This window comes from Oryctolagus cuniculus, chromosome 13, assembly GCF_051225735.1.
Source record: "Oryctolagus cuniculus isolate XC-2025 breed Fujian yellow rabbit chromosome 13, ASM5122573v1, whole genome shotgun sequence".
NCBI classification, from domain to species: Eukaryota; Metazoa; Chordata; class Mammalia; order Lagomorpha; family Leporidae; genus Oryctolagus; species Oryctolagus cuniculus.
In genome coordinates this window covers 82,705,947-82,733,723 of record NC_142879.1, presented here as the reverse complement: position 1 = coordinate 82,733,723, position 27,777 = coordinate 82,705,947, and the positions used below count along the sequence as shown (strand labels likewise).

The window sequence follows — 27,777 nt, the reverse complement described above, 5'->3', positions numbered from 1 at the left end:
GCAAACACAGGAATCTCAACTTACTTGATGAAAGCTTGCTACCTGCTTTTCTTGCCAATTGTGGCCTTCCCAGGAATGGTGGAGTTTTGCCATAGGTAGCTCAACCTGGTCTTCAATACTCTTATTCTTAAAAAAAAAGACAATTCACTAAGTGGTTATCCTTGAATACACTACTGAGCCTGAATGCATTTTTACCAAATAAAGTTGCCCAATAGCTATAAACCAAAAGCCAACAACAGGCTTGCCCATCTAATATTACACTCAGCCCCGAAGTACTGAGCAGTTTCTTCAGTTCCTCAGAATGTAACTACACTCTGAGGACTAAAGATAGGACTGCCCAAATTTTAATTATCAATACACTGCACAGCTAATAAAGCAGATGCTGTCTCTGGCCCACAAAAGGAGACAATTTCCCTGCAAGGTTAACCGCAATCAGGAGACATTTTGCACCTGATGGAACCCACAGCAGAACTGCCTTGAGCCGGCTCCTCTCCTTTCATTTCCACCTTCGGTCCTGGATGGGCCAGAGACCATGCACAGGAGGTGCCATTGGTCACCCGTTGCCCCCTGTCTACCTGCAATGCTCCTGGTAGGAAGATGCTGCAGAACAGTGATTTGTCCCATGATTGTCACTGTGTGAGATCATCCCATCATAAGAAAATGACCATGGATTCCAGTGAGATATGAACCGCAGAAGCACTTCCCCCAGCATCAGTGCAGGAGGGTGGATGATGGAAGGCACAGCATGGCCAGGACTCTAGGGACCCTGCAGGACTCTGCTGCCCTGGATGCCTATAGCAGGCAGCTGCATGCGGCCCAGTGTGCCAACAGCGCCCTCCTACGAAACCTTTCCCCCTGTCTGCCCATGCAGACCACACAGATGCTGTGTCAGTGAGTAAATCAGCACCGCACACTTGGTTTTCCTGATGAGACTTGGCCTTCATTACTTCCCCAAGTGCAGCACGTGCTGCAAGCCTCAGCCAGCAGGGCCGGTGGGAGAGGTGGGCGGTCGCACTCACCAGGTCTGTCTCTTCTTCTCCTGACCCTCCTGACTCTGGGGCCTCCACCTGCATTCTAGCCCCAAGGTACTAAACAGCCAAGAAGCTTAACGACCCACATCACCGGCCTACACCGCAACTACCAGCTGCCCAACAATGACCACCGCCTTTATAGCCAGCCTACATGGGGCGGGTCTGGCAGCACTGGTCCTGCCCCAGGGCAGGAAGGATTGGCCCGAGGTTCCCCCGCTGGGCGGAGCCTGAGCTGTCCTGCAGCAGATTCTAGAAGCAAGGGAGCTGCTGATGGCTGAGGCCCTGGCTCAGAGCACACTTAGTGAGACCCCATGCCCGGCAAGGGCGCTGGGGCCCTGGACTTTCCCAGGCTGCAGTCCTAGGGTGGAGGCTGACTCGGCCCTCCTTCCCCAGCCCTGCCCACAGGTGGAGCGGGGTTCCCATGGGGCATCTTCCTTCATGGGAGCATGAGTGAACCCCAAATGCCGCGACTCCCAGTTCTGAGTGCTGGCCCACAGCCTTCCGGGAGGGAGTAGGATACAGAGACTTTGTGGGGAGGTGACACTTGAGCTGGGCCTGTATTTTGGGTTTGCTCTGGATGCACAACCCAGTGCGACTGGACCTGCAGGTCTGCTGCAGGCCTCCTGGAGGCTCTGGGAGCCGGGCGTCCTGGTGGCAAGGGCAGGAGGGTGGGAGGTCGAGGCGCTGAGCTCCCACTGGGTGCACCAGGCACTTTGGAGCTGTTCAGAGTAAGGAGTTGAGGTCACCTCCTGAACCACTGCTGGTCCCAAACTCCTGGTTTGGGATTTGCCAGAACCCTGAAGTAGGGGTGTGGTGGGGGTGGTAGTGGTTGGCTTCAATGCACTGTATTTGTGAATTCTTCAAACACAGCTTCTCCCTACTCCTGCAGGCTATCAGGTGATTGACGAGGACAGAGTCCCTCCGCTGCAAAGTGACTGAAGTTTGGAAACTACGTCCAGAACATCACAGTGTGTATTCAGCTGATCATCCTTCAGGCCTGCAGGTGGACAGCAAGAGCAACAGTAAGATATTAACTACTGTAGATACTCTCCTTTCTTTCCGGTAGACCCACCAAAAGAGAATGGGAGATGAGTACTTGAACATTGGAACCAGTCAGTTTACTAGGGTGAGCTGCCAGTACTTGGAGCTCAGGAGTGGACATGGAGAGCAAAACATGCATTGTTACTAAAGAGGACAGTTAGGCATTTTACTGTGAAAAGGGAAATCATTTAGATGTGAACAAGACACCTTAAGTAAATGTCTGTATATTTATTTTTGTTTATTTGCAAGGCAGAGAGAGCCCTTCCATTTATTGCTCATTCCTCAAATGTCTGCACCAACCAGAGCTGGGTCAGGCTGAAGCCAGGAACTCAGTGTGGGTCTCCCACACAGGTGGCAGGGACTCAAGTACTTGAGCCATCAGCTGCTGCCTCCCAGGGTTCTGTTAGCAGGAAGCCAGAAGCAGAAGCAGGGCTAGGGCTTGAGGCCTGGGCATTCTGACTGGGATGTGGAAGGCTTCACCACTATGCCAAACACATGCTCCAGTAAGGTGTTTCAACACGTTTGCAAAATGTAAGAATGTGGTTTTAAATATATGCTCTTTATCTTAAAAATTTGCATAATCTTATATTCAGTTTCATGATTCAATACTTATTATTAAATACAAGTAACATTTAGATACATGCTTTACTCACCGATACAAACCTCAGTAACTTTTTCACTTAGAACCTTGAATAATAGCATTCATTCAGACTGAAGTTCACTCATAAGCTGGGAATTCTGACAAAGAGACAGTAGGGAAAAAATCTAGATGTGTATCTGATACCTAAGAAGGTTCTGAACCTGATTGACAGAATCTGAATAACTGTTCGGAGAGTCACTTCATACCTCTCCCCTCTGTAATGAGAAGACTGTGTCCTTTGGCCACTTTCACATGATGTTATGTAAATCTAACCTGAAAAGCCTTTTATAAATTCTGAAGTACCATACAGAAGCATATTATGCATTTCCATATGTGTGAAAAAAGGCAATGTCAAAGGCATAGCTATTCCAGAGAGAAGTTAGGAGGATTAGCTCAGTTTTTAAGTGTGTAAGTACCATTAAATATCAACATATTTAAAATAGATTTATATATAGAGTGTGGAGTTCATGATAGATATTGAATAAATGCACTCTGGATAATAAGCAAATATCAGAAATAATGCCACACCCATCAGTGTTTAAACTCTTCAGACAGCTCCGTGCCAGGGAAGTGCAGTGATCCCTGTAAATTAACAAAAATCAATCTGTGTATACCCATGGAAGCCACTGGTTTTTATGCAGCCTATACTAGAGGTTTTTGTGTTTAGTTAAATTACTTGATTTTTTAATGAATGCTTTCAGACTGATACCTGATGCTGAGTGGCAGACAATTTTTTCTGAAAAGTATGTGGTTGAGAAATATAAATATAAATCAGTTTATAATTTTTGTGTCTGAATATTTTTATGCATTGAGACAGTACTTGCAATAATCAGAAGACTTTTCCTCAAAAGGTTGCTACATTGATGCATCTTCATTTATGTATGTAATGTATGTTTAGGTAAAAGGAAGAGAGAGAGAGAGAGAGAGAGAGAGAGAGAGAGAGATCTATCTTTCATCTGCTGGCTCACTTCCAGATGGCCACAATAGCTGGGTTGAGCCAGGCTGAAGCCAGGACCCTGGAACTCTGTCCCAGTCCCCCATGTGGGTGCAGGAACCCAAACTCTTGGGCAATCTTTGGTGCTTTCCCAAGCAAAGAGCTGGACGAGAAGTGAAGGAGGTGAGTCTCAAAGCAGTGCCATAAGGCATCCTGCTGTTGCAGTTGGCAACTTACTCCTTTGTGCCACAATGCTGACCCTGGATTGATGACGTATTGAAGTGCTGCCACTGGCTTTTGGCTAAATAGGATGACTTAACATGTTTTCCACTCTGTGGAAGAGGAACAAATAAGGCAGTTGGTTGTAAAAGTTGCCCATGGAAACCACAGCCTGAGAAAGATGAATCAACTCACCTTGCATTTTCCACCTTGCATCTACACCACCCTTTTCTGGACAAACATCTGATTGTATGCCCTTGTGATGGAGGTTCTCAGGGTGCTGGAACTTTTTGTAATTTTTTTAAAAATATAGATTAAGAAGAAGGCAAATAAACAAAAAATTACAAACTGCTGCCAATACCAAGAAGAGATTATTGAGAGTAAAAGGTCACCTGTTGGAGCCAGCACTGTGGCACATCAGGTTAAAGCCCTGGCCTGAAATACAGGCATCCCATATGAGTGCTGGTAGAGTCCCAGCTGCTCCACTTCCAGTCCAGCCTCCTGCTAATGCACCTGGGAAAACAGTAGAGGATGGCCCAAGTCCTTGGGCCCTTTTGCTCATGTGGGTGACCCAGAAAAAGCTCCTGGCTCCTGGCTTCTGATCAGCTCACTCTCTACCTCTCCATATAACTTTTTCAAATGAATAAAATATTTTTTTAAAAAAGGTATCCTGCTATACTTCTTTCTTCCCTGTTAATTCCTAGGAATTAAAAATCGTTACGGGGCAAGCACTGTGGCAAAATGGGTTATAGCAACACCTGCAGCACTGGCATCCTCTATGGGCCCCATTGCATGTTCTACTTCTGATGCAGGTCTCTGAAAACATACTGGGAAAGCAGTAGAATATGGTAGAAATCCTTGAGTCTTGCACCCAGGTGAGAGACCTGGATGAAATTTCCCTGACCCCTGGCTTTTTTTTTAAAGATTTGTTTATTTATTTGAAAGAGTTACAAACACCCACCCACACACAGAGAGAGAGAGAGAGAGAGAGAGAGAGAGAGGTCTTCCATCTGATGGTTTACTCCCCAGCTGGTTGCAATGGCTGGAGCTGCCCTGATCTGAAGCCAGGAGCTAAGAGCTTCAAGTTCTCCCATGCATGTGCATGGGCCCAAGCACTTGGGCCATTTTCTACTGCTTTCCCAGGACATAGCCAGGAGCTAGATCAGAAGTGGAGCAGCAAGGACTCAAACCAGTGCCCATATGGGATGCCCATAATGTTTTCTTTAATTGGAGAAATGTTCCTTTGATAGAATGAGCGTATGACCCCACAATATTCTCTACTTACTCATAATAGGGTCTGAGATGTAAAAGTCATGATTAATTTCTTAGAAGAAAATTTACATACCCAGAAGCAAAGAGTGAAAATTAACCTTTTGTTTTTCTCATGAATGAATCAGAGTTTCAAAACTAATACTTAACTTGTATTTTAGAGGAGTTAATGACTTAACCATCTCTTCTATTAGAAATACTACGTTGTGGCCAGTGCTGTGGCACAGCAGGTTAAAGCACTGGCCTGAAGTGCCAGCATCCATATGGGCTCCGGCTTTAGTCCCGGCTGCTCCTCTTCTGATCCAGCTCTCTGCTATGGCCTGGGAAAGCAATAGATGGCCCACATCTTTGGGCTGTTCTGAAGCTCTTAGCATAGTGAACATATATTAGATTCTCATTATTGAAATCTTTAGAAATGTCAGAAAGCATGTAACTTTCTTTAATGATCTGAAACAGAGATGAGATCCATAAGGGCAGAACTGCTCAGCAGCCACACTGCAGGAATATGTATCTTTCTGACGATATCTTCATCTGCTTCTTGCAGTTGCAGCTAGTCTATGAGCTCTTGGTCTGTTTTCTGCCCTTGGGAGGGCCTAGGGTGCTCTATATTGTCTGTAAGGATTCAAAATTTGTTGTATATTAGTGTCTAATCATAAAATTTCCAAAGTGAAAAGCTGGATGTAATAAACTATTCCAGACTGCAAAAAAAAAAAAAAAAAAAAAAAAACAAGAAAATACAAGCATAGTGTACTGTCTATAAAGTACAGCGGTAAATCTCTATTATAGAGATACACATCTCTACACAATTCTCTCTTTCTTTCCCTCTGAAAGTCTACATTCAGCTCTCGATAGTACGATTACTTAGGAATAGATTTCATATACTTAGTTTCATAGTCAGTGAACTCGGAATTATTATTGTAGTATTGAGGATTGTACTGACTAAAACACTATGTTTATTCCATGTTAAATAACATCATCGTATCTTTGGATTCCATTTATCCTGCTACTGATGTATTCACAGGAGAGGGGAGGTGGGAGGAAAACCCAAGATCCGTCAGGGTGGAGGAGGAATGTCAGAGGCTGTGGTTCTATTGTACTGCAGCTTGGGTTCTGGAAGAACACATTAATGGACCCAGATGGTGTGAAGCTAACTGAAGGGCTATGTTCTGTACAATTGTCTGTGGTACTGCATTTTCATTTATGTAAAATTTATTTCCTTCAAGTAATATATTAATTTGGATGAAAATGAAGTTGTTAAGGAATTTTCAGAATGGGTCTGTTTAACCCTCATTGGCTTTGTTTTTAGGCACTTAACTCAGAAAAGAAAAGATAGAAAAATACATTTTGGGTTCTCTTCATCTGTACCATGGCACTCTTTGGTTAAGATTTGTCATTTTGTCATATTTGATTCTCTAGACTCCCTGAAAAATCCCCTACTTCATTAGATGGAGTCCGTGTCTCACCATGGCAGTGAAAAGTTTAAAATGTTCCAGCTTTGCATTTAGCTAGGCCGTGGACACATGCCATGGCACTTGCCAGCCAATTGTGTCAGGGGCATCATCTGAATCAGAATTACTTGCATGAAAACAAGGAGTTGCAGATTCTTCCAGTGAAAGTGGAGAGGAGCAAGAGCTGCAGAACATTGCCAGGGTTGAATGTGCCATGGGATGCCATGTGGTGGCTGGTGTCTGGGGTGCTGGTTCTGCAGAAGATAGGGCTTATGGGGGCTGGTGCTGTGATATAGCAGGTAAGGCTGCCTCCTGCAGTGCCAGCATCCCATATGGTCACCGGTTGGAGTCCAGCCTGCTCCACTTCCAATCCAGGTGTGCTGTGGCCTGAGAAAGCAGTAGAAAATGGCCCATGTCCTTGGACCCCTGAACCCACATGGGAGACCTGGAAGAAGCTCCTAGCTCCTGGCTTTGGATCAGCTCAGCTCTGGCCATTGCATCCAATTGGGGAGTAAACCAGCAGATGGAAGATTCTCTCTCTCTCTCTCTCTCTCTCTCTCTCTGCCTCTCCTCTCTCTGTAATTCTGACTTTCAAATAAATAAATCTTTTTTTTAAAAAAGCTTATGCTTAAGGGTAGTGTTCATGGAAAATGTGTGGGACATTTGGCAGCAAGATTTTAGATGAATTTTCCAACCCCTGAACCTCCTAGAGATTAGAATAGACTTCTAATGCACAACTTCCACTTATGCTTAATTAGGTTTTTGTTTTGAATTGTTTTTGATGAAACAGCAAGGAATTCTGAGTTATAGACTTCCTATTTCAGACACAGGAGAACAGTGATGCCTGCATTTTAATTAAATAATGCCTATCACCCTTTCTTAAGCAACAAATGATCACAGATTCTCTCTTTGCTGCTAAGTAATGAGCATGGTGATTCTTCCCACCGTAACCACCTTCCCACCTACACTCCCTCCCCTCTTCCTCCTTCCTCTCCTATTGACATGGAATGCCTTACATAGCTAGGCTGAACTTTTAATCCACTTGGCCCTAGGTGTTCATACACTTCAACTCTGTGTGATTATTCATATGCCCTTTTTATGACAAGGCTTATGTCAGAATGACAAATTATATATTCACCTAATACTGAGAGTCATCAAATTGATTTCTATTTTCTTCTCTCTTAGGCAGTTCTTGAGGGGCAGAAATATTTATTTTGTATATCATGTATTTATTCAACTAAAAGACTGACTGTCAAGATGCTGAGTTTTAGTGTCAAAGCAAATATGTTTCTAGACCCCATGAAGTTTACAGTCTGGCAAGAAAGAGCCATCTACCCAAAGAATATTGTTTAACATAGTAAATGCTGGTGTGAAGCCAGTGGATAAAGATTGAAGCATTCTTAATCTAGCACCAACTCTAATCCCATGATCTCTAATTGAGAGAAGTAATCAGAAACACAGAACTCCATGTTACCCAGTTATCTCTTTGAATTTCTGATTAAAAAATAAAACATATCAAACAACACACAAATACCTAGGAGTGCATAATATTTATATACTATCTTGATATTAAAAATAAGAACAAATAACCATGAAATAATAGCAACTTTGAATCTCCTTTGTTTTCTAGACAAGTTATAATCCTATGTGGTTCTTTATAGTAAAATATTACAGTAAATTACAGTACATCATTACAGTAAATTATTACAGTAAATAATTACAGTAAATTATTTTTGTAGGTACTCTTCATCTCACTCATATTTTTTCCTTTTGATAAATCAGATTTTAATAACTGAGACCCAAGAGAAAAGATTTTTAAGCTAGTGTTATATGTTGATTGGCTCTCTAAAAAAGATTTATTTATTTATTTGAAAGTCAGAGTTACACAGAGTAGAAGGCGAGAGAGAGACAGAGAGACATCTTCCATCTTTTGGTTCACCCACCAATTGGTCACAATGGCTCGAGCTGTACTGATCTGATGCCAGCAGCCAGGAGCTTCTTCTGGGTCTCCCACACAGATGCAGCTGCCCAAGGACTTGGGCCATCTTCCACCACTTTCCCTGGCCATAGCAGAGAGTTGGATCGAAAGCAGAGTAGCCGGGTTCAACCTCCACCCATATGGAATGTCAATGCTTTACATGCTATGCCACAGTGCTGGCCCCTTGATTGGCCCTTAACTTAGACTTTTTTATGATATTAAAAAACACCATGCTTTTCTAAGCTCTTTCCATTCAGTTTCTATTTTGTAAACTCCAGATAATACTGTCCCCAGAATTAATCTAAGGTATAAATGCTATGATATAAGGCATTTAACCCCTTAACCTGTCTCTGAATACGCAGCTATGTTAGCTCTGTGTCCATTCTTCTGTCTCTGTACTAGATGAATAAAAAGACAGTTTAAAATGATTTGAAAAGAACTATAAGGGGTCAGTGCTGTGCTGCTGCTGCCAATTGGGGAGTGAACCAGCAGATGGTAAACCTCTCTCTCTCTCTCTCTCTGTCTCTGCCTCTCCTTCTCTGTAACTCTGACTTCCAAATAAATAAATAAATCTTAAAAGAACTATAAACATCAATAAAACACAAATGAAAATTGTATTCTCAAAACTGGATATTAAACCATGCCTTCTACACCTCTGTTAAAAGTTACATTCTATCATAGTCATTTATGATTTCTAGGGCCAAAGTAGTAAATAAGATTTTTCTGGAAGAGACAGAGGTTATGAGGGAGCCAGGATTTGGGGTCAGTTAGCAGCAGTGAGTGTCACTCTTTCAGATTTGATTCAGGAAAGGAAGAATAGCAACTGATCCCTGAGATTTTGGGTTGGGAAGGAAAGGAAGGAGGGACTTAACAAAAGCAAAGGCCCTCTGGTTGTGGGCACCCAGCCCTGACTACAGCCTTTGGGAGGGTCAGCTGGTGTCTCTAGGGATGCTGCGGCCTGTACTCCATTTCCCAGAGTTCCCAGGAGCTCGGATGTATTATGCCTTCTGAATGCCTGTGCACATGCGCGTGCTGCTGCCATTCCCTGGGGCCTGAGTTGGAACAGAGGGAGTTCATTCCCTGATCAGGGTCAGCCCTGGGGGCTGTGCTTCTCCTTCTCTGGCATTTACTCCATTTCCTGCTCTGCACGTGCGATCCCAGGCAGTTTCCAAGTGCTCACCCTAAGCCTGCCTCCTGCTGTGTCTTCCCTCTTCATCCTCCACCTGTGGGTCCCACTTACCAGGGAGTCTCTTCCCGCCACTCCCCGAATCGCTCCCCGCGTGTCCGGAAGAAAGGGTACCTGCTCCAGGGACTTTCTGCTGCAGGTTTGGCATGCAGGAAGGGGCGGGGACATGTGTGGGAGAAGGGTGGGTGCCAGGGTGCCATCGATCATGGCAGCTTCCCCCGAGGTCAGGACTGGGACCCGGGCTGTTCTGTCTCCCACCTCCACTTCCCAGCCTCCCAGTGCCTGGAATCTCTCCTGCAGGACCTCACCCAAACTGTCCCTAATGTGCTTTATTTAGTGGTTACAGGAGAGAGGGGGCAGCATTCTGGGAACATGCACACGCAGGGAAGGAAGGCAGAAAGACTCCGGCTCTCCACAGTTAAATAAGCTGGGTTCCCACTGTGGGTGGTCTCAGAATGCAGTCTGGCCAGGCCTCTTGATGTTTCCTGGGCTGGTTCCTGCAGGGTGGGGCTGGGTGGCCTTCAGCAGGGAGCCTGTGGCAGCAGAGGGGTGGGAAGGGGGATCTGACTAGGATCTGCCCCACTGCTCTCATCTTGCACCTCATCTTCCTGGTGGGGAGCAGTGTGAAGTGTGCATTGATCCCTCTCATATTAATTATCAGATTTTTCCAATGTGGAATTTGAAGCTGTTCCAGAAACCTGGGGTGGGAAAACTCCCTTCTTTCAAACAGGCACAGAGACAGTGGAGGATCCAAGGAGTTTCTATTAATGGACCTAGGCTCAGCTGGAATGATTTCCTGAGAACTGAGCATCAAATTCAAGTTTCTTAGCTGTTACAGCATTGGTGGGTTTAAATGGCAGCCTTCATGACTTAGGTCCACATTTCCAATGGTCAGGGGGTCCAGTATGTTTGTAAAAGAGATGCCAGGGACAGATTTATTAGGATAGCTTTATGACTGGAGTTTACAGAAGCAGAACTTAGGACATCTTCCCTCCCTAGATAAGATTTCAGTGGGCAGCTGTTTCACTCGTTAATTGTGAGCATCCACTTTTAAAGGTTTGTGTTGGATGGGGTCCACTTCTCTTTCTTTGATGATGTATTTGGCTGCTTTTCATATTCTGTCTTCAGCTATTTTTCTCCTGTTAGCAAGGCTGTCAACTGTTTTGACCTGCCACTGATCCCTTTGCAAAATAAGAAGAGAACTAAAATTAATGCAAGTCTACTGTGTTGTCAATAACTGGAGCTACTTTTTTAAAGATTTATTTATTCATTTGAAAGAGTTACACAGAGAGAGGAGAGAGAGAGAAAGAGAGAGAGACGTCTTCTGTCCGATGGTTCACTCCCCAATTGGCAGCAACAGCTGGAGCTGTGCCAGTCTGAAGCCAGGAGCTTCTTCTGGGATGAAGCTGTTTTTTAAAATAATTATTTATTTATTTGAAAGGCAGAGTTACAGAGTGGTAGAAGCAGAGATGGATGGCTGGAGCTGTTTGGATCCAAAACCAGAAGCCAGGAGCTTTGTCCAGGTCTCATAGGTGGGTGCAGGAGATGAGGGATTTGGGCCATCTTCTACTGTTTTCCCAGGCCACAGCAGAGAGCTGGATGGGAAGTGCAGCAGCCAGGATCCCAACCGGCACCCATATAGGATGCTGACACTGCAGGCAGTAGCTTTACCCACTATGCAACAGTGTTGCCCACTAACTGGAGCCCTTTTAATCTGAGTTTGCATAAAGTGGAGAATTACAACATCATAAATACAGATAAGTAACATCTTTTTCTCTGCCCAGTACTTTACAGTTACCCAGTGATCCACTGAGAATCTTACATTCCACACTGTGTAATTAAGAAGGCCAGTTACTTGTCTTATTTTGGGTTCTGTGGTTAAACCCATGACATTTTTGAAATGGGAGGATATTAGTTCTACAATTTCATAAAGACTGCTCTGTGGAAGCATCAATAGAAGTTATAACTGTGAGAGTGGTAAGAAAGAAGAATGGAAGAAATAAGTACCCCTTACGCCACACAGAGATGTCCACAAATGGAGTAGAAGATGTGCCCTTGAAAACTATGGCTGACTTTCTGGGACAAACTGTGTTTGAGTGCTTCACATGTTCTGATAGAAAGGTGTTGCCACCAGGTTATTAGTATATTTATTTAGTTAGTTTTTAAAGATTTATTTATTTATTTGAAAATCAGAGCTACACAGAGAGAGAAGGAGAGACAGACAGACAGAGAGAGAGAGAGAGAGAGAGAGAGAGATGTCTTCCATCAGGTTCATTTCCCCAATGGCTACATCATTGTGAACTTTGCTCAGTTCCTGACCTATACCTTTCCTTTAACCTAGTACTTTGCCATGTAGTAGCCCATGAAAACTGCAGACTGCATAAATGAATGAATATTTGGAGGGTTGTGATTTCTTAGAGGAACATCATGAGACAGAAGGAATAAAACAAAACAAAAGTATCCTCCGTATATAGAAGATATACTGTTTTTGCAAGCTATAGAGAAGAGGAAGAAGGAAAGTAGTGAGACTGGAAAGGTTGTGGCAAAGGTAATAGGCACTAGTCAAGAATTCAACAAGCCCATTAGGAAAGTATTAAGGATTCTTTACTTCCATGTAGACTCTGCCCTCTAATGGTGAACAGGGTCCTCTAAACCCACTTGTTGCACAAATGAAAACCCAAGCATTGTCTTCTCCCACAGATGGAGTCTGCTATTGGTTTTGATTTACATTTCCCTAATGGCTAGTGATATTGGGCATGTTCATCTATGTCTTGACCATTGAGATTTCTTCTTCTGAGAAACATCTATTCTGATCATTGCCCATTTCTTACGTGTACATTTTGCTTCTTGTTTGGAGTTTTTCCAGTTCTATATATGTATGTTCTGGCTATCAATGTTTTCTCATAGTCAGAGTTTTCAATGTTTCCTGCCATTCTGTCCATTGTATCTTCACTCTGTTGATTACTTTGTTATGAAGATGTATCTTAATTTGATATGCTCAAATTTGTATATTTTATTTTGTTACTTGTGCTTTTGGAATCTGACCCAAAACTGTTGTCTATGCTAATGTTTTACAGTTTCTCATATGTTTACTTAGGTTTTGGGTTTTTTTTAACATACATAATTTTATTACAAATTTTTTTTAAAAAAAACAACACAGAATGCAACATCCTAACAAAAAATCCAAATTTACAAATGATACTAATTCCTACAACTTTGCTGTGCTACCATACACAAGTCAAGAAATTAAAGAAACCATTAAATATTTAGGAACATTCAACATCAGAAGCTTTAAAATCTAACTGTATGTAGTAGCCCCTCAAAAAGCTACAACCTGCATTTTTTAAAAAAAGTATTTTCTCTACAAAGAATCTTATCAGCTATACAAAAATCTGTACAGTTTTTTTATACTGAAGCTAATATTGAGCTGCACTTGAATTCACATTCTTAGCAAAACAACTGCCTGAGCACACACGCACACTCCACACTCATCATTACAGGATAGCCATTTATTCTTCATCTTCATCCTCTTCCTCATCATCTTCATCTTCTTCCTCTTCCTCTTCTTCCTCCTCATCTTCAGGTTCATTCTTCTTCTTTGAGCCTGTGGGCCTACCAGGGCCCTTCTTTCCCGCTTCACTTTTGCCCTTGGCACGGTATGCAGCAATATCCTTTTCATATTTCTCCTTTAGCTTAGCTGCTTTCTGTTCATATGGTTGTTTATCTTTGGCTGACTGTTCAGACCACATCTCACCCAATTTTTTTGCAGTGTCCCCAATGGACAGGCCAGGGTGTTCACTTTTGATCTCTGGGCGATGTTCAGAGCAAAAGAGAAAGAAGGCAGATGGTGGTCTTTTAGGAGCATTAGGATCCTTTTTCTTTCCCTTCTTAGCACCCTTGGGAGGAACGTAATTTTTCATCTCCCTGTCATAACGAGCTTTATCACTTTTTGCCATATTTTCAAACTTGGACTTTTCCTTTGCAGACATGGTCTTCCATCTCTCCGAGCATTTCTTAGAGAATTCTGTGAAACTGACCGAAGAGTCAGGGTGTTTCTTCTTGTGCTCTTCCCGGCACATCTGCACGAAGAAGGCATAGGAGGACATTTTGTCCCTCGGCTTGTTGGGGTCTCCTTTACCCATGACAACGGAACGGCGGCCACCTGGTGCGAGTTGTTCCTCAGACTCCCGCAGAGCAGCCAGATCCGACGGCATTGCTTCCTTCCCTCAGCTCCGGCATGAACTCAGGATGTGAGGGCGATCTGGCTGCGACATCTGTCACCCCATTGATCGCCAGGGTTGCTTCGGCTGATCTGGCTGGCTAGGCGGGTGTCCCCTTCCTCCCTCACCAATCCACGTGCGTCCCTCCCAAAGCTGTGTGCTCAGTCAAAGAGGACGACCTTCCCCGCTAGAGGAGGACCGGTCTTCGGTCAAGGGTATACGAGTAGCTGCGCTCCCCTGCTAGAACCTCAAAACAAGCTCTCAAGGTTTTGGTTTTATATTTAGACTTTTAATTTACCTTGAGTTGCTTTTACATAGTGTATGAGGTGTTGGGGTATCTTTTCAGGCTTCTACATATGGATAATCACTTTCCTTTAAACCATTTGCTAAAGGGATTCTTCTTTCTCCTGTTTGTTTTATTTCCTTTATTAAATAGGGGTTGGCTGTAGAAAAGTCAGTTTATTTCAGCTGCCTATTTTTTCCATTGAACTATGTGTCTGTTTTTCCAACAGTGCTAACACTGCTTCTATTTTTTTAAGATTTCTTTATTTGAAAGGCCAGATGCTTCTTCCAAGTCTCTCATGTGGGTGCCAGCACCCAAGAACATGGTCCATCTTCCACCAATTTCCCAGGTGCATTAGTAGGGAGCTGGATTGGAAGTGGAGAACCTGGTCTTCTAGCAACAACATATGGGATGCATGCACAGCAGGACAAGGCATTAACCTACTACACCACAGAACCAAACCCTTCCTTATTTACTTCTGCTGTGATCTTTCATTATTCACTTTTCTACTGCCCCACAACTTGACTCATTCCTGTTTTTTTTTTTTTTCTGGGTCCTGGAGGATGGTAGTAGGTTGCTTCTGGGATATCTTTTTTATGTTAGTAGATACTTGGTAATCTAAAATCATAGTTTTTACTTTCTATATTTCTCTGCTAATCACAAGGACCTTCTAGATGACAGCAGAAAATGCTAGCAGAAATGAGGATATATTAATTTGCTAAGAAAATACCACAGAGAATATGATTTAAATCATGGAATTTTACTTCTCAGAGTTGTAGAGCTTGAAAATATCAGATCAAGGTGCTAATAGGCTCGATTTTTCCAGAAGCCCTTCTCTGATGTGACAGACACATCTATCATTTGATCTGCTTAAAAGCACTTTCTTCAGGTAGAGTTATGTTGGTGGTTAGCACTTCAGTGTTTGAGTTTTAGGGAGGCACATTTCAGTCCACAACAGCAAAGGGGCCCTGTGGTCTACTTCAATGACAGCCATCTCTGCGGAGGACAGAAAGTTTGAAATCAGCATTAGGAGTTCTCACAGTATTACTGTCAGTGCTATCTCCATCAAATGTGCATTCATGTACACACAAACAAAACTACCCGTACACATAAACACATTCAACAGTGGAAATGCCTGATGGTTGTGTACAGGTAACATCAATATAATAATCCATAAGATGGCCTATTAGCAGACATTAAAAGAGAATTAGAAAGAATGACAACAAAATCTGCAGTTACCTATATTTATGTCTATATGTATGATATTCAGTATTTATAGTTGCTAAAAGATGAATACTGATGTGTGGAAATAAAAGCTAAACCTTACCTTGCAATATTGCAGCCTAGTCTACATGAAAGATGTCTTCCTAAAACCTTTCCCTGGGCCCACTCTGTGGCATAGTAGATTAAGCATCCACCTGCAGCACCAGCATCCCACATGGGCACCAGTTTGAGTCCCTGCTCCTGCACTTCCAATCCAGCTCTTTGCTAATGGCCTAGGAATGCAGTGGAATATGCCCTGAGTGCTTGGGCCCCTGCACCCATGTGAGAGACCTGGAGGAAGCTGCTGACTCCTGGCTTCTGGCACCTGGCTTCAGATCAGCCCAGCTCCAGCCATTCTGGCCATTTAGGGGTGAACCAGTGGATAGCAGACCTCTCTTTCTCTTCCTCTCTATATCTGTCACTCTGCCTCACAATAAATAAATACATCTTTTAAAAATCTTTCCCTTTTTAAATTTCTTAATTGTTTTAAAGATTTATTTATTTATTTATTTACAAGTTGAGTTACAGACAGAGAGGAGAGCCAGAGAGAAAGAGAGAGGTCTTCCATCTGATGTTCACTCCCTAATTGATTGCAACTGCCAGAGCTGTGCTGATCCGAAGCCAGGAGCCAGGAGCTAGTTCCAGGTCTCCCAGATCGGTACAGGGGCCCAAGGACTTGGGCCATCTTCTACTACTTTGCCAGGCCATAGCAGAGAGCAGGATCAGAAGTGGAGCAGCTGAGTATTGAACCGGCCCCCATATGGGATGCTGGAGCTTCAGTCCAGGGTGTTAACCTGCTCCACCACAGCACCAGTCCAACATTTTAAATTTCTGATACTCTAAAGTAGCAAAGGACTGCATTACATCTAGGAAAGATGTATTTAAAAATTATAAATCTAGTGCATTTTAGCAGAAGTCCTAACAAATACTTCTGATTTTCTCAACATTATGTATAAATAAATGATAGAATCAGTCATTGTCAGATTAATAGAAGTAGTTTGAGAGGATTGTCTCTCTTTCAATTGTGTTGAATAGTTTGAGAAGCATTAGTTCTTTAAAAGACTTGTAGAATTCAATAGTGAGGCTGTCTGATCCTGGACTTTTCTTTCTTGGGAGGGTCTTTATTACTCATCCACTCTCTGTCTTGGTTTTTGATTTGTTTAGCTTTTCTATGTGTCTTCATGACTCAATTTTGGTATATTGTGTATGTCCAGGAATCTGTTGATTTTTCCTCTAGGATTTCCAATTTGTTAACAGTCACAACAGATGCCCACATCCTATATTGCAGTGCTAATCTGAGTTTTGGGTACTCCACTTCCAAATCAGTTTCATGTTAATATCCCTGGGAAGAAATGGATAATAGCTCAAATTCTTTCCTTCTTGTCATCTAATTTGGAGAACTGTAACCTCAATGGGGACTTGAAACCTGGTCTTGCACAGTTGTAGCCATATAGAAAGTGAACCAGCAGATGGGATATCTCTCTGCTTCTCTTTCCTTCTCTCTTTGTCTCTGTGTCTCTCTGCCATTTTTTATCATATTAAAATATTTAATTACTTATTTGAAAGAGTTACAGAGAGAGGGAGAGACAGAAATCTTCCACCACCTAATTCATTTTTGAGATGACTTTAATAGCCAGAGTGTGGCCAGGTTGAAGCCAGGAGCTTTTCCTCTGATGTGCGTGGCAGCATCCCAGCACTTGGGCCAACTTTCCCTGCTTTTTCAGTCCATTGGTAAGGAGCTGGATCAGAAATGGAATAGCTGGTACTTGAACTGGTGCACATACAGGATGGCAATGTAACAGATAGCAACTTTGTCCACTGCACCACAACCACCAGCTCCTCTTTCTGGCTTTCCAATAAATAAATCTTTTGAAAAAGAACTTAAGGTAGTAAAAGTCATCATGACTGAGCAATGGCAAATTTATTGAAGTGATCTATTTTCTTAAAGATCCTTTTATGAATTTGAAAGGCAGCACTAGAAAGAGAGAGTGGGAGAGATGGATCTTCCTCCTGGTTTGTTCACTCCTCAAATGGCTGCAATGAGTGTGGCTAGGACAGACTGATACCAGGAGCCGGGGGCTTCTTTCAGGTCTCTCACAAGTGTGCAGGAGCCCCAATATTTGAGTCACCCTGTGCTGCTTTTCCAGACACATTAGCAGGGAACTGGATCCGTTTGGAGATTAATGTCTATGATACTCTCCTTGCAGTTGAAGGATTTAGAATCCATTTTGATTATGGGTGGGCTAAGTACAACAGCTCCCAATTGTCCAAGGTTTGGATTAGATGGGTTCTGAGAAATTTTGTTAAAATAGTTATTAATCATAACTCTCAGTTTAAGCTTTTCTTACCAAATTTTCATGTTTGCTGATGTTTATATCTATGGGAAAATTGGGTCTCTGGATTGCAACCAATGAAAGCATCCAGACTAACAGTAATAAGGTCAACAGTCAGCAGAATTATGTCCAGCTGAACTGAAATAGCTTTTCTTATTTGGTAGAGGGGTTACCTCCTGCATTATACTGACATACTGACATAGACAGTAGATATTGGAGCCTGTCTCTTCTGCCAAATGGAGAATGCCGCATTTTGATCCATCGTATATATATTTATATATTATAATATATATTATATATTTCTATACATAATATGGAATTACATATAATTATCATAAATATATAATATATAATTATATATAAATATTATATATGAATTTATTCATATATAAATATATAATTATTTCTGATCCAGCTCCATACCAATGGATTGAAAAAGCAGTGAAAGATGGTCCAAGTGCCTGGGTTGCTGCCACACACATTGGAGGAGGAGCTCCTGGCTTCAACCTGGCCACACTCTGGCTATTGAAGTCATCTCAATAATATATATATATATAATATATATAATAGTTATAGTAAATTATATAATATTATCTGTTTATAATTATTATATATTATATAATATATTATATGATAAAGCATAATATATTTTATATATGAATATATTTATATACATAAATATATATAAATAAATGTAAATATATATATATAGAATTTATTTACGTATTTGACAGGTGTACTTACAGAGAGTGAGAGGAAGAGACAGAGAGAAAGGTCTTCCATATGCTCATTTACTCCCCTAATGACTGCAATGTCTGCAGCTGGGCCAATCTGAGCTAGGAGCTTCCAGGTCTCCCACATTTTGGCAGGGACCAAAGCACTTGGAACAGCTTCTACTGCTTTCCCAGGCTATTGCAGAGAGCTGGATGGGAAAAGGAGAAATGGGGACTAGAACTGGTGCTCATATGGGGTGCCAGCACTGCAGGTAAAGGATTACACCACTGCACCACAGTGCTGGCCCCAGTCTATCCTTTATTAAGGAGATCTCAGTAATCATGTTCAGGTATTGCTGTCCTATATTCATGGCCAAAGTCCTAGCAGGCAACATGGTTTGGAGAATCGTAAGCACAAGGTGTGTAGGAGACTTCATTTCTCATACAGCACAGTTAATAACAAGGTTCCAAGAGGGGAAATTACTTGCATCATAGTCTTTGAGAACTAACGGACATCACAGGTGATCTAAAGAATTTAGAAGGTTTGTGAGCCCCTAGAGTGAAAAAGTCACGGGGAGCACAAGGACAGTGCCTAGAGTTTATTTTGATGGATTTTAGCCCCTTTCATTGGAGGGAGGCCCGAAGAAGCTGGACTGATTAGTAAACCTCAGAAGTGTCTTTTCAATGTGAAGGCAAACTGAGACTGAGGGGTTTTTGGAAAAACGTTGAACAAAAGACATTTCCCACACTTGGTTAAAACACATCATTTAGTGGCCGGCACCGTGGCTCACTAGGCTAATCCTCCGCCTAGCGGCGCCGGCACACCGGGTTCTAGTCCCGGTCGGGGCGCCGGATTCTGTCCCGGTTGCCCCTCTTCCAGGCCAGCCCTCTGCTGTGGCCAGGGAGTGCAGTGGAGGATGGCCCAGGTGCTTGGGCCCTGCACCCCTGGGAGACCAGGAAAAAGCACCTGGCTCCTGGCTCCTGCCATCGGATCAGCGCAGCGCGCCGGCCACGGCGGCCATTGGAGGGTGAACCAACGGCAAAGGAAGACCTTTCTCTCTGTCTCTCTCTCACTGTCCACTCTGCCTGTCAAAAAAAAAAATCATTTATCTACTGATTTTCATCAGATCTGTTAACATTAGGCATAAGGTACAGTGGACATGGTGGATGGCATATAGCAATATGATTTTAGTAATATATCATGAGGTGCTTTTTTTAAATGGATTTAGCAGGTAAAATTGGGCTACCTAATGGGATGTAGCTGGAATAATCACCTTTTTGTTAAATAAATCTGAGGTAATAAATGTTAGTGTATGAAGACATTGAGTTTTCTGTTATTGGGCCTTCTTGGTTATTTTAATCTGGGATCTGCGAATTCTCATTTTCTTTATTTTATTCCTCATCATGTCGGACCAACTCTGCTGCTTTGGGGATTTTTTTAGTACATCTGACATTTGGAAATTTAGACAATAGTATAGTTAAAATGAGATGTACCAAGTAAAGTATTTTTATTCTGATACATATTTTGGAATTCTTCTAAAATTCCTATTGAGTATCCTTGTTAAATTTAGTTACATCCCAGGTTAAGACTTATTGGAGGCAGGCACCATGGCTCAATAAGCTAATCCTCCACCTGCGGTGCAGGCACACCAAGTTCTAGTCCTGCTGGGAGAGCCATATTCTGTCCCAGTTGCTCCTCTTCCAGTCCAGCTCTCTGCTATGGCCCAGGAGTGCAATGGAGGATGGCCAAAGTGTTTGGGCCCCGTTCCTGCATGGGAGACCAGGAGGAAGCACTTGGCTCCTGGCTTTGGATCAGCCCAGTGTGCCAGCCGCAGCACACTGGCGGCAGCGGTCACTAGGGGGTAAACCAACAGAAAAAGGAAGACCTTTCTCTCTGTCTCTCTCACTGTCCACTCTGCCTGTCAAAATAAAAAATAATTTTTATAAAAAGACTTATTGGAGCCACTTTAGTGATTATACCCATGAAACTTTGTTAATAAATGCAAATAGAACCTGGGAAAATTGATGTATATCTTATGCTGTAGAGACTTAAGATTGAACATCTTTTTTTAATCTTTTTTAATTATATAATTTAAAAACAAATTTGAGATTTTTTTTTTTACTTTACTAAGTCACAGCTCTGGCCCCATTAATATGACTTAACAATGTTTTTTCCTCTCAGACTTATCTCTATTGTTTCAGTTAACTGCATGCCTTTTCTTTACATTCAGATTCCCTCAGCTCTCAAAGCTTATTCATCTTAATTCTGTTGTTCCTATTTCCCTCCCTTTTATTCTGTCCCTAGGCTAATTGAGGTCATGATTCTCCATTCCTTCTGTGTGGTGTCACAGTAGGCTTGAAGTGTTCTTTTTCTCTTCTGATTTCTAAAGAAAGAAATTATGTATTCCCCCAGTTTAGATATTTTAATAATGCACTCTAAAACAAAGGTTAAATGTTCTTAATTTGACAAGAATTTTCAGGGCCAGTGGTGTGGCATAGTGGGTAGAGCCACCACTTGCAGTGCTGGCAGCTCATATGGATCCAGATCTCTGCTAAAGCCTGGGAAAGCAGTAGAAGATGGCCCAAGTCCTGGGCCCCTGCACCCATGTGGGAGACCTGGAAGAAGCTCCTTGCTCCTGGCTTTGGATTGGCACAACTCTGGCCATTGCAGCCAACTGGGGAGAGAACCAGTGGATGGAAGACCCCTCTCTCTTCTCTGCCTCTCTCTGTACAACTCTGACTTTAAAATAAATAAATAAATCTTTAAAAAACGAATTTTTTCTAATTTTAGATTTGTTCTACTTCATTGCCACTTCAGGGTGTGTGTAAGGAGTGCATATCCAGTTTTTCTATTTTGGAATTATGGGATTTTGTATTAGCTCTGCTGTGTATTCATTTTTCTTGAGCATTGGTGATATCTTCTCCTTAGTTGTATTAAGAGAGAGAGCAATAGCCCTCATGTCTTTTTAGGTAAGTAAGACATATTAAAAACAGAGCATTCAGTATACATTCATAGTATTTTGACTTGTTCAATTGATTTTCCTGAACTCCCTTGGATATTCTTGGTCTTTGCTGTACAACTTTCTATACTCATTAATTCTTTGATATTCCCAAATCCAGAAAATGAATGACTCAACAGCTGTGTTCCTGTATTTGCTGGGACTCAGGGTAAGAAGCAAAGTGGAGGTGTTCAGGAATCTAAAGGTACATGCTACATAGCAAAGCACATCATTTCCTATACAAAGTGACTGGGAAATCCAGAATCTTTTGCACACATATTGGATCCTGAACTATTACTGGACTATTCAGTAAGATTTTAATGTATTTATTTTCTGTGTGTGTGTTTGTATTTCTAAATAAACTCTGCTGGGCTACTTAACATTAACATGTATTGCAGAATTCTTTCATCAGTTTTTACTTTTAAAAAGTTTCTTTTTCAGTTTTAAGGGAGAGGGTAGAAGTTTTCTGCTATGTAACTGAAAATTTATTCATTCATTAAACTTAAAAATATTTGTTGGAAATGGGTGGAATACTATTAATTCTTGTGTGATTTTCATGAAACTAAATACATTCTCTATTTTGTTTTGCTTAAAATTTCTGCATGTGTGGACTTCTTTTTTCCTTCTTGCCCCAAATCCCTTTGTGTATTGGGATGGCAAATGGGTTTTACACTGGACAAAACATGTTATTTTGGCAAAGAAGTACTTAGCGTTCCTGCTTCAAGTATTCAAATATTGCATTTGAAATCAGTATATTTGTTTACTGTACAAATGTCCTTCATACAATTTTGTAATCTTCTGGGATGGGAGAGGAAGCAGAAAATAGGAGGATTATGGGTGGGAGGGATGTTTTGGGGGAGGGGAAGCCACTGTAATCCAAAAGCTGTACTTTGGAAATTTATATTTATTAAAAAAATTAAACAATTTTGTAATCTTCATCTTCCTTTTTATTTCATCCTTTTTAAAAAAAGATTCATTTATTTTACTTGAAAGTCAGAGTTACACAGAGAAGGAGAGAGAGAGAGGGAGAGCAGTCTTCCAACCACTGGTTCACTCCCCATTTGGCCACAATGGCTGGAGCTCTGCCAATACAAAGCCAGGAGCCAGCAGCTTCTTTTGGGTCTCCTATGCAGGTGCAGGAGCCCAAGGGCCTGGGCCATCCTCTACTGCTGGATAGTAAGTCTTACTTGCCTAAAAAGATGGATAGTAATTTGAGTAGCCAGGACTTGAACTGGCACCCAATTGGAATGTCAGCACTGCAAGCCACAGCTCTACTTGCTACTCCACAGCATCGGCCCCCTAAATTCTTATGAGTATTGCTACACGATTGTAATTTATAATTGATAATGCTGAACAATTGAAACTGTCTTATTTACAATTGTAGGACTGGATATGGCAGTTTTACTTGAAGTACAGTATGTAGCCTGCTTATTGTATGATTTTCGGAAAAGCATGTATTTATATATAACAGCAGATCTGTTAATCATTTAAAAGTGAATTGTCATGATTACCCAGATGTAAAGAATGCAATATGTGCTAATGAGTTAGCAGTCACAGACATTTAGAATTAGAGGGATTTTAGAACTTTTTCAATACTGCAGTTTTTATGAAAAACTAATAATTTTTTTATTTGACAGGTAGAGTTATAGACAGTGAGAAATCAGAAAGGTCTTCCTTCCATTGGTTCAGTCCCCAAATGGCTGCCACAGTTGGAGCTGTGCCCATCCAAAGCCAGGAGTCAGGTGCTTTCTCCTGGTCTCCCATCCGGGTGCAGGGCCCAAGCACTTGGGCCATCCTCCACTGCCTTCCTGGGCCATAGCAGAAAGCTGGACTGAAAGAGGAGCAACCAGGACTAGAACACTTTGCCCATAAGGGATACCAGCACCACAGGTGGAGAATTAACCAAGTGAGCCACGGCGCTGGCCCCCGATAAATTTACTCTTAACAAAATATCAAAATATCTTATTTAGTATAAAGTTAGTAGTGAAAAGAGACTACCTTGTTGAACACAGAAATTTGAGATTATATTTCTTGGTATTAATTTGCATCTTAAGGCTTATTGCCTAGTTTATTTCAACATTTCCATCTAATATTACTAATAATATCTTGTACTTAGTGGTTCACTGTGTGCCAGACAATATTCTTTTGATTTTTTAAAAGATTTATTTATTTATTTATTTGGAAGTCAGAGTTACACAGATAGTGAACAAGAGGAAGAGAGAGAGAGAGAGAGGTCCTCCATCTGCTGGTTCACTCCCCAGATGGCCTAAAAGGTCAGAGATATGCCAATCTGAAACCAGGAGCCAGGACCTCTTCAGGGTCTCCCATGCAGATTCAGGGGCCCAAGGACTTGGGCCAACTTCCTACTGCTCTCCCAGGCTATAGCAGACAGCTGAATGGAAAGTGGAGCAGCCTGGACTTGAACCGGCCTCCATATGGGATGCCCCCACTGCATGCAGTGGCTTTACTAGGTACACCACAGCACTGGCCTCAAGACAATGCTCTAAAATGATGCATTAATTATTCCCAAATATTGAAAAGTGGCATGGTACACATTTGAATGTGTTGTTTTGTACTAGTTGTAGAAACAGTTTAAAATATATTTATATTTAAAAATGTAAGCTTTGATCTAAAGGTTTACTTTCCCTTAAGGTGCCTGTTTGGAAACTGAGAGATCATTGAAGTCTCAAGATAGAGTACAACTGATCTTATCCAAGCCTCCTTTATCACATGAGGATGCTAAATGCCAAGCCCAGAGAAGTTAAGTGAACTGTTCAAGGTCACATAGGTAAGTTGTGGCAGGGATAATTCTGTATTAGCATTAGGTATCCTGATACATAGGCCACTGTTCTGTCAATTTTGTACTCCTTCTGGAGTTAAAGATTCTAAGTTGTGGAAAATTGAATTTGGAAATTTAGTGGTTGCTATGTTGTTATGGTGAGAAATTTCTGTGTATAGCTATGAGTTGCTTAAATTTTATTCAATATATTTTTCTAGTATGTTTGCTATTTATTTGAAATGTATAACAAGTAGCTTCATCTATTTGCCAAAAGAATTTTTTGAAGATTTATTTATATTATTTGAAAGTCAGAATTACACAGAGAGAGAAGGACAGGCAGAGAGAGTGGTCTTCCATTCACTGGTTCACTCCACAGTTGGCCTCCATGGCTGGAGCTGTGCTGACTGGAAGGCAGGAGCCAGGAGCCTCTTCCTGGTCTCCTATACAGGTGCAGGGGCCCAAGGACTTGGACCATTTTATAATGCTTTCCCAGGCCATAGCAGAGAGCTGGATAGGAAGTGGAGCAGCCAGGTCTTGAACTGATGCCCCTATGGAATACCAGCACTGCAGGTGGCAGCCTCACCCACTATGGCACAGTGCCAGCCCTTGCCAAAAGAATTTATAGAAGCTATTCCATATATACACTTAACAATTATTTAGTTACTTGACACGAACTATCCCTGCATATTTGAAAATTTTGAATGGTATCACTTGGGTTTTAAGAATGTTATATTTTAGGTCTCTTAATATTTTTAGTGATGATGTTTTAAAGGCCCTTTCTGTTTTATGAAAAATGATAAGGATTTTGTTTTACAATGGCCATAGTATTACTACTTAAAGCAATAGATTAAATAACACTTTTAAACAAAGTCATTTAATACTGAATTCTAACACACTGGTATATTTTAAAGTGAGAAACCGGATTTCTTTCAGATATTCTAAAGAAGAATGATAATCAAAATTGAAGACATCTACAGTTTTTAATCACTTGTTTTAAATATTGGTCATAATGGTCCAATTTTGAGTTTAATTTTAATTAGCTTTTAAATGATTCAATATGTTTTATAGAAAAAATTCGGAGAACATAATTATATACTCAACCTCCCTCCCTTCTTTTTCCTTCTTTGTCATTTTTTTTAGCTTATGAAATGACATTTTCAGTTTACATTACATTAAAAAGGGTTGTTGAGTCAAGGGACAAGTTTAACAGGCAAAAAGCAGAAAGATCCTAATTTAGAGGGAATACAGACAATGGCTCTAAACAATATTTGAATATCACATCTAAACAATATTTGAATAAATTGATAAATATTTTAATTTCTCCTACTAAAATGCTCAAAGTCTTTAATGATTTATCAAATATTAGTGCAAAATTATGGATTTAAATGATCCCAAAAAGTGATGAATTTTTGTGTAATAAAGTCCAATTTTTGTCAAGGCTTTTTGACAGTCTCACAGAAAACTTATGTTTGTGAATGGGAAGAATAATACCAAAATATCCATACTACCAAAAGCAATTTGCAAATTCAATGCAATCCAATCAACATACCAACGATGTTCTCAGAGCTAGAAAAAATGATACTAAAATTCACATAGAAACATGAGAGATGCTTAACATCTAAAGCAATATTATAAAGCAAAAAAAAGCTGGAGACATCACACCATATTTTAAGACATATTACAGGGGTCAGCACTATGACAAAGCAGGTAAAGTCACTGTCTGCAGTGCCGGCATCTCATATGGGTGCCAGTATGTTTCCCAGCTGCTCCACTTCTTATACCCCTCTCTGGTATAGCCTGAGAAAAAAGTAGAAAATGGCCAAAGTCTTTGGGCCCCTGCACCTGCATAGAGACCTGGAAGAAGCTCCTGACACTTGGATTCAGATCAACAGAGCTCCGGCCATTGTGGCCATTTGGGGAGTAAACCAGTGGATGGAAGACCTCTCTCTCTCTCTGCCTCTACCTCTCTGTAACTCTGCCTTTCAAATAAATAAACTGCAAAAAAAAAAAAGAAGAAGTGTTAGCACTGATATAATAACAGACACATAGTTCAATGGAAAAGACTTGGTAGCATAGAAATAAACCCAAATTTCTACCAGCAACTCATATTTAACAAAGGAACTAAAATGAACTGGAGAAAGAAGAATCTCTTTCACAAGTGGTGCAGAGGAACTTGATTATCCATATGTAGAAGCCTGAAAAGAGACTCCAACATCTCTTACACTATGTGAAAGTGAACTCATAGTGAATTAAAATGTAATCATAAGACCCAAACCCAAGTAAACATAGGGGAACTCTAAATATTGTCAACACACAATAGCTTTTGGGTAAGATTCCAATAGCAATAGTCACAAAAATAAAAACAGAGACATTTGAGTATATCCAACTAAGATACTTCTTCACAACAAAGTAAACATCAGAGTGTAGATACAATGAACAGATGGCAGGAAAAATTAAAACTCTGAATGTTTACAGATTTCCAGAACATTTACATGAATTGGAAAAACTCCAAAAAATACAGTGAAGAAACATCTGAATAGACATTTCTCAGAAGAAATGTAAATGGTCAAAACATGTGAATATGCCCGATGTCACTAGCCATTATGTAAATATAAATCAGAGCACCATATCAGTCTCCAACACCTGTGGGAGAATACAACACTCAGGTGTTTGTGTGTGCAGCAAGTGGGTTTAGAGGACCCTGTTCACCTCTGGAGAGCAGAGTCTACAGGGAGGTAAAGAAACCTTACTGCGCAGGGGCATGCTAATCTTCTCTGTATCGTTCCAATTTTAGTATATGTGCTGCCAAAGCGAGCACATGTGCTGCCGAAGCGAGAAAGAGATGAAAAGAATTTATCTCAGCTAGCCACTAATATTCAAGAAACAAGGTCTTCAGGAAAGCCAACTCAACTGACATTTTCATGTCATTGTTAAATAAAGGAAAAATTATCTAGGTTCAGCAATACGTAGTTTATAAGAGAAAGACTACAGAGTAATTTCCTTGGCATAGAAATAACTTTGTCTTTTTTTTTTATCTATGAGGGCTTGCTATCACCACCACACACCCACATCCCATATACAAATGACTGGCTTGAGTGGTAGCTTCTCTGCTTTGAGGCAAGTTTCTGCTAGTGTGCACCCTGGGAGGAGACGGAGGATGGCAGAAGTGCTTGGGTCCTTGCACCCAAATGGGACATCCAGAATGAATTCCCAGTTCCTGGTTTTGGCTTGGTCAAGCTTTGGCTATTGCAAGTGTCTGGGGAGTGAAACAGTGGTTCCCTCTTCCTGTCACTCTGCCTTTCAAATCAATAACTGTTGTTGGTAATGACTAATAATGATATTCACTGATTGTCAAATTTTGAATCTATTAATTATAGACAATTTCTCTTTGTAATTTTAAACTTTCATAATGTTCTGTTGCCAATTTCATCACTAGAAATA

The 27,777-nt window shown here is 41.3% G+C and overlaps 1 long non-coding RNA gene and 1 pseudogene across 1 annotated transcript; one reads left to right on the top strand and one right to left on the bottom strand.

Annotated features, from left to right (window-relative positions):
* The first annotated feature begins 415 nt into the window (after positions 1-415).
* On the top strand, positions 416-27,777 carry LOC149122702 (uncharacterized). The gene is made up of 4 exons (XR_016219356.1): positions 416-1,436; positions 1,921-2,053; positions 24,210-24,345; positions 27,379-27,777. It is a non-coding gene; the product is annotated as an uncharacterized LOC149122702 (long non-coding RNA).
* Positions 27,087-27,154, bottom strand: LOC138848125 (U6 spliceosomal RNA; annotated as a pseudogene).